At 40.4% G+C, this 7,642-nt stretch overlaps 1 pseudogene; it reads left to right on the plus strand.

The window, feature by feature from the left end:
• The first annotated feature begins 4,684 nt into the window (after nucleotides 1-4,684).
• On the plus strand, nucleotides 4,685-6,659 carry LOC121598806 (annotated as a pseudogene).
• The last annotated feature ends 983 nt before the right edge of the window (nucleotides 6,660-7,642 follow it).

Below are 7,642 nucleotides of genomic sequence, written 5' to 3' on the forward strand. Positions count from 1 at the left end.
CGAAAAATCCATGAAGCCGAGTCAGCTCTTCGTGGCATAACCGGAAATGGCGTATGAAGTTGCCTCCTTCATAACGCGCCTGCTCATACCGGCAGCCATTTTGTGGATCGATGTTGCACACAAGGCGATCTTCAACCTTCTTCAATAATTTCCAAGCAGCAGATGCATACGTTTTCCGCACAGGCTTCCATTTTGTTTTTGTTTTTATTTTTTAATTTAGAGTAAAATTGGCACGCAATAACGGACTTCCAATCCACTTGAATGATAACAGCGAAGTGTTCGACTACATCAAAAGGATGCTACCGTTTCAACGATGGGACAGAATTAAAATCTACTCGTCAAAATTTCGATTTAATTAATGTCAAATTTATATTTTTTATAAATTTCAACTTTTGTATAAACTGGATCATATTATTTCGTTATTGTAAAAAACCAACAGTTAATACCATCACAGGCATATATAATGTATCAAATTGTGTAGATAAAATACTATTGAACAATAATAAATTTTGACGAAATAATCCAAACTATTCCATAGTGATGTCTTTCCGTTACCGTTCAAAAAGACATAGGGCGGCAGCGTCGCGCGTGACAGAAAGTAGCCCAATTTTGCAAACAGTGCTACTTGCCTCGCGCAATAATTCTGCTGCACCAAAAAGAATCAAATTATCCAGTTTGTACCAGCCAGATTAATGCCAAACTAAAAGAAAAATAAAATTGAGCACAATTCAACTTGTTTTTTATGTTTTTTTTTTACAAAAAACAAGCAGGTTGACTGGGTAAACTACTTCTACTTTGATCTACTCGGTGTCAAATTTATCAATGCAATTCATCAAAAACGAGAGCGAAATTGTCGCAAAAAACGTTGTCGCTTTAAGTCTATTTAAACGGTTACGGGTTTCAACCATAATATGTCATTCTATTAAGTCACTAATATTAAGATATGTCGTACAAATTTGAAAATTAAAAAAAGGCTATGAGCAGCCTGGTCTCCATACACCTTGGGCTTGGAGAACGATTGTTGTTGATGTGTGTTTAATATTTACATTTCAAGAGGCATAGCAAGCGGAAAACGATTTGGTTTGTTATTCGAAGCTAGGAGATAAAATTGCAAACGGTTCGTGTTTCATACCATTTAACATATCAGCAAGTCGAAGCACACGTAGAATGGGATCGAAGAAACGGCTTCATATTTTGGAACCATGAACCAGCGTTGGATGCTGGTATCATACTTAGCACTCATACTTAATTCATCGTAAGTTTTGCTTCTTTCTTTCACTCGATTGATTGATAAACATTATTATTTGCTATTTTTAGGAACGGTTTATAATGTAATAAGCTCGAGTGAAGTTTTTCCAGCTTAGGGGGCCTTCACGATTCTAGTTAGTTTTTTGTATGGAGTTTGACAGTTGGAGGCTAAAATCATGTAAACACTCCATACAAAACCACACAAAAAACTAGCCTGCAATTTTCAATCTAGATTATTCTAGCCACAAAGCTAGAATTAGATTCGAGGACCTGCTCGAAAACACGACGTTGTTTACATTTATCCCAAGGTGCATTAAAGAAATCAGGTGATCGAATCTGGAATCAAAGTGTATGTAGTCCAGGTGGTCTCAAAGCATTTTTTATAACCAAATTTGAGCATCACTTTTTAACAGCACGATTGAAAACTTTTGCTCCAACGAGCTCTCTGGAGGCTTGACGAATACTCATCAAAACACTCTTAAAATCTTCATTGAGAACCAGAAGCGATGAAAATCATTCTTCCAAACTCATACACCTTGGGATAAGTCCACCTGTATATTATACTCACTTAGATAGCTGCTCGAAAACTGCGATACAATGCAAACAGCTGACAGGCTGAAATTTCAGCCTACGAACTTCAAACGGAAAGGGCCCCTTAGTTAGATTGCGTCTCAACAGCTTCTACCGTGTGATGTAGCTGTTTCTCCGAGTGTTGCCGGTTTCAAAGGATACCCGCTCGCTGTCGGTTACTAACCAACGCTGGATGTATACAGGAGTGCATTGCCACGATTACGACGGTGCAGGCCATTTGACGTGCCGGTTGATTCTCTGACCGATCCAGTTTTGACTACCACATATGCTCGCTTTGATGTCACCATGCTATTGCATGCCATCGCCAGGATAAGCATCTACTTGGCTGTGAAGTATAACTACAGGACGCTCCAGGAAATAATTCCCATCCTGACAATGAATGAGCTGTTCGTAGTGTTGCACATAGTGCATTGTGCTAGCAATTTTCGCACAGTTTGGTCTACGAGAACGGTGCGCTTTTTGTGCTCTTAACGTGCTATGCGCTTTGAGTTTTTGAGCCCTGTCCGCTCTTTGAGCACTTTGGTCCACTTTGGAGGTTTGGTCTCCATTTTTTTTTCCACGTCCACGTAAAACTTTCCGCACAGTCGCGTACTTTAAGCGCTGTGTTGTAATGCGCGCATAATATGATGTGCAGTGCGCATGATGCGCCGTTTCCAGCGTTTCGAATTGCAGGCGTTTCAGGTCACAGAAGTGTTCACGGTAGTGATGGGTAATCCGGAGCGGAGTCATGGATCAACTCCGACTCCGGTGCGCAAAATATGACTCCGACTCCGGATCACAACCGGATTCAACTCCGGATCAGTCCGGACCAGTCTGGATCAGTCCGGATCAGTCCGGATCAGTCCGAATCAGTCCGGATCAGTCCGGATTACTCCGGATCAGTCCGGACTACTCCGGATCACTCCGGACCAGTCCGGATCACTCCGGATCACTCCGGATTACTCCGGATCACTCCGGATCACTCCGGATCACTCCGGATTACTCCGGACCAGGCCGGATTACTCCAGATCACTCCGGATCAATCTGGATTAATCCGGATCAGTTGAAATGAGTCCGGATCAGTTCGGATCAGTTTGGATCAGTCCGAATGAGTCTGGGTCACTCTGGATCACTTCGGATCAGTTCGGATCAGTCCGAATGAGTCTGAATGTCTGCGAACAGACGGCGTCCACGGGCCTGTCCACGCCGGAATGCACAGCCGATGGCATACGATTCTATCTTCACGATGAACATGAGAAGGACAGAGCTTATACCCCGAACGTACCCGAAAGGTATGCATGCTTCACTCATCAAGATTTAAAGGCAAGGACAAGGCAAAAGAGACAAAGAAAAGTTACACGGCTACACATGTCCTCTAGACTGATCCGGTGTGATACGGACTGATCCGGAGTGATCCGGAGTGATCCGGAGTAATCCGGAGTGATCCGGAGTGATCCGGAGTGATCCGGAGTAATCCGGAGTGATCCGGAGTGATCCGGAGTAATCCGGAGTGATCCGGAGTGATCCGGAGTAATCCGGAGTGATCCGGAGTGATCCGGAGTGATCCGGAGTGATCCGGAGTGATCCGGAGTGATCCGGTGTGATCCGGAGTGATCCGGAGCGATCCGGAGTAATCCGGAGCGATCCGGAGTAATCCGGAGTGATCCGGAGTGACTGATCCGGACTCGGAGTCGATGAGTCCGGAGGTTTGCTCGTGCAACTTTTACCCCCCCCCCCCCCCCGCCGGTAAAACAGTCCGGAGTAACTCCAAGTCCGACTCCGAGGTGTACCGGAGTCGGATCGATCCGACTCCGGTAAAAAATCGTATTTACCCATCACTAGTTCCCATTAGGATACCAGCAAGCCGGCTTCCTTCCGGATGCCGTAGTTCGCGTATGCTAAGTATCTCCCCGTAATTAGCCATCTCTGCTCGAACTTCATCGTCGGTTATGTAGTAGGGCAGGTCCTGAAGGAAAACATCGATCGCACCATCCTCCATCTCGATGTCAAATGGCTTGAACACGTTTCCGCACTTCCTCCCGTGTTTCCCTTTATTCCTCTTCACTACCGCTTGCGCTTGCTCTAGTGTACCCATTTGTAGATACACCGTGCTCCGAATGAAGTGTAGGTGAGTTCGGATTAGATTGTCCGTCGGGAGAACCATCTTGACGATTAGATCATAGATCTCTTCTTTCGATGGTTTTACTTCAATATCAGCAAAGCTAATACGAAGCGTATTCTCCCATCTTCTTTCTGCACTGTTCATTCTAGTTGTACTTGAACTTAGTTGTCTTTAAATTGTTTTGGTTTGTTTTCTCGCGTGAATACGTCTGCTCTTTACAAATGACACGAGAGAACTATTCATATTACCATCTGCATCAAGGGAAACAACATAAAGTAAACGAGAGCATCTAGAAACTTCGAGGACAAAGTCATTTTAAGAGGAGAGGAGTTAACACGACATCACAGCACCGAAAGCAAAACACCAGCACCGAAACAATGCAACACCATTCATAGCGAAATATGCTATGAACAACAAAGTAATCATCGGAACCAGAACCAGCACCAACATCGTATCAACATCTGGCCAAATCAAATATCTAATAAATAACCGTAGCATAAACATAATAACCATAGCATAAACAATGAAAAGTAGGGAACCGAACATATATAACATGAAATCAGGAAAGTTTAGGCAGTTCTAATCAACATCTTGAACTCAGAATATATGCGCGACAAATTGGAAAAAATAAAATTATTTTTTTATTACAATTCCAACGCATGTGTTCTTAACTGGCGCCCGAATAGGGACCCAATATTGTGAAGTTTTTATAAAATTGTTTTGTGAAGTGACTACGTAAGAGTAATGTTGCAACAGGACAGTTTGTTAAAAACGAGTGTTACCTATCGCCCCGCAAAAAAGTGACATTTTTCAGTGGCAGCAGTTCGTGTGATACCGTAGTATCAACAAGTGGTTAAAAGCTCATCTTGTTGAAAAAAGGAACCATTATCTACGAATCGAGAAGTACCGCAACATTATCGGGTCAACGCCACGACTGAATGACTTCCACCGTAAGAGGACAGGAGCAGCAGTCGTCATAAGAATTTCAGAAACATCGCCGTAAGAGGATAGATACTGATTTTCTTCGCAGAGAATTCCAGACCATCACCGTAAGAGGCACGAGGCGGAATTTTCATTATCATTTTGAGGTATCCCCTAAAATGAAAACTTATACTCGCCATTTTGCGTGTCATTTACAATTGTTTATGCTAACATAGGAATACATGATATAACTAACAACCCCTTAGCAGTAATTCCATTAGGTCAAGCACGAGTCAAGACAGGAAACATAAGAATCATACACCCAATCAAGATAGATCTTTTAGAACAAGTTCTCATAAACAATGATGCAGAATTAAAACACCATGTGAACGATAATCCTCTTTACAATATTATAAAATTAAAGGTTAATAAATTGCATGAAACATTTAACAAGATTAGGCCACACACGAACAGAGAACGACGATGGGATACTATTGGCACCATATGGAAGTGGATCGCAGGAACACCTGATGCTGAAGATTTACGTGTTATAAACTCCACTATTAACTCCTTGATTGAGCAAAATAATCAACAAGTACTGATTAACGACGAAATTGATAAACGCTTGTATGATATAACCAGAATTGCAAACAGCGTACTCCAACTGGTAGAAGAAAGATTTCATCAAAGATCGAATGAAATCATCCAACTAATTATCATCTCAAATCTCGATACTCTGCAAAACTATTTAGAAACACTGGAAGATGCTATTTTACTAGCAAAACATGGAATACCCAGCAGCAAACTATTATCTCTTGACGACCTGAACCAAATGGTTAAGTTTTTAGCTGAGCACAACATACATGTATCATCAACCGAAGAAATGTTGATAAGATCCACAACCCAGGTAACAATGAACAAAACACACATCATATATATGTTGAAATACCCATTTGAATCCAAACATACGTTTGAATACAATTATATTGATTCAATTATAAAAAATGACAAAAGAATTCTCTTGCATCACAACTATATACTAAAGAAGAACACTCATGTATTTGAATCGTCACAGCCCTGCGAACAAATAGATAATGGTAATTATCTTTGTGACAGCATACACCTAGAACCATCAAGTAAGTGTATTCAAAAACTAGTACATGGATATCATTCCGATTGTACTTATGAAAAGTATATTCCGATGGAATAATTAAACGTATTCATGATGCCGTTATACTCATTAACAATGCCACAGTCAGAATTTCATCGAGTTGCAACAATGACACACAATTTCTCACAGGCTCATATATAATACATTTTGAAAAATGCAACATTTACATTAACGGAGAAGAATTTCCAAACCTGGAAATAACAATACCAAACAAAGCATTTCAACCAACACTGGGGTTAATAGCAACCGAAACCGACGTCATCGACATACCACCATCAAAATATCTAAACAATCTAACTATTGAGCATAGAGAAATATTGAAAAAAAATCAAACTAGAGAACAAATCTTTGTAATGGAAAGTTAATTTGTTTGGATCAATAAGTGGTTCAATTGTATTCATTGTGTTTATCGTAATAGCCGTATTGATAAATATTTACAGATATCAAAGCCTGAGGTTCATATTACCATCTGCATCAAGGGAAACAACATAAAGTAAACGAGAGCATCTAGAAACTTCGAGGACAAAGTCATTTTAAGAGGAGAGGAGTTAACACGACATCACAGCACCGAAAGCAAAACACCAGCACCGAAACAATGCAACACCATTCATAGCGAAATATGCTATGAACAACAAAGTAATCATCGGAACCAGAACCAGCACCAACATCGTATCAACATCTGGCCAAATCAAATATCTAATAAATAACCGTAGCATAAACATAATAACCATAGCATAAACAATGAAAAGTAGGGAACCGAACATATATAACATGAAATCAGGAAAGTTTAGGCAGTTCTAATCAACATCTTGAACTCAGAATATATGCGCGACAAATTGGAAAAAATAAAATTATTTTTTTATTACAATTCCAACGCATGTGTTCTTAACTGGCGCCCGAATAGGGACCCGATATTGTGAAGTTTTTATAAAATTGTTTTGTGAAGTGACTACGTAAGAGTAATGTTGCAACAATACAGTTTGTTAAAAACGAGTGTTACCTATCGCCCCGCAAAAAAGTGACATTTTTCAGTGGCAGCAGTTCGTGTGATACCGTAGTATCAACAAGTGGTTAAAAGCTCATCTTGTTGAAAAAAGGAACCATTATCTACGAATCGAGAAGTACCGCAACATTATCGGGTCAACGCCACGACTGAATGACTTCCACCGTAAGAGGACAGGAGCAGCAGTCGTCATAAGAATTTCAGAAACATCGCCGTAAGAGGATAGATACTGATTTTCTTCGCAGAGAATTCCAGACCATCACCGTAAGAGGCACGAGGCGGAATTTTCATTATCATTTTGAGGTATCCCCTAAAATGAAAACTTATACTCGCCATTTTGCGTGTCATTTACAATTGTTTATGCTAACATAGGAATACATGATATAACTAACAACCCCTTAGCAGTAATTCCATTAGGTCAAGCACGAGTCAAGACAGGAAACATAAGAATCATACACCCAATCAAGATAGATCTTTTAGAACAAGTTCTCATAAACAATGATGCAGAATTAAAACACCATGTGAACGATAATCCTCTTTACAATATTATAAAATTAAAGGTTAATAAATTGCATGAAACATTTAACAAGATTAGGCCACACACGAA

The sequence above is a fragment of the Anopheles merus genome, chromosome 3L (genome assembly GCF_017562075.2).
Source record: "Anopheles merus strain MAF chromosome 3L, AmerM5.1, whole genome shotgun sequence".
Classification (NCBI taxonomy): Eukaryota; Metazoa; Arthropoda; class Insecta; order Diptera; family Culicidae; genus Anopheles; species Anopheles merus.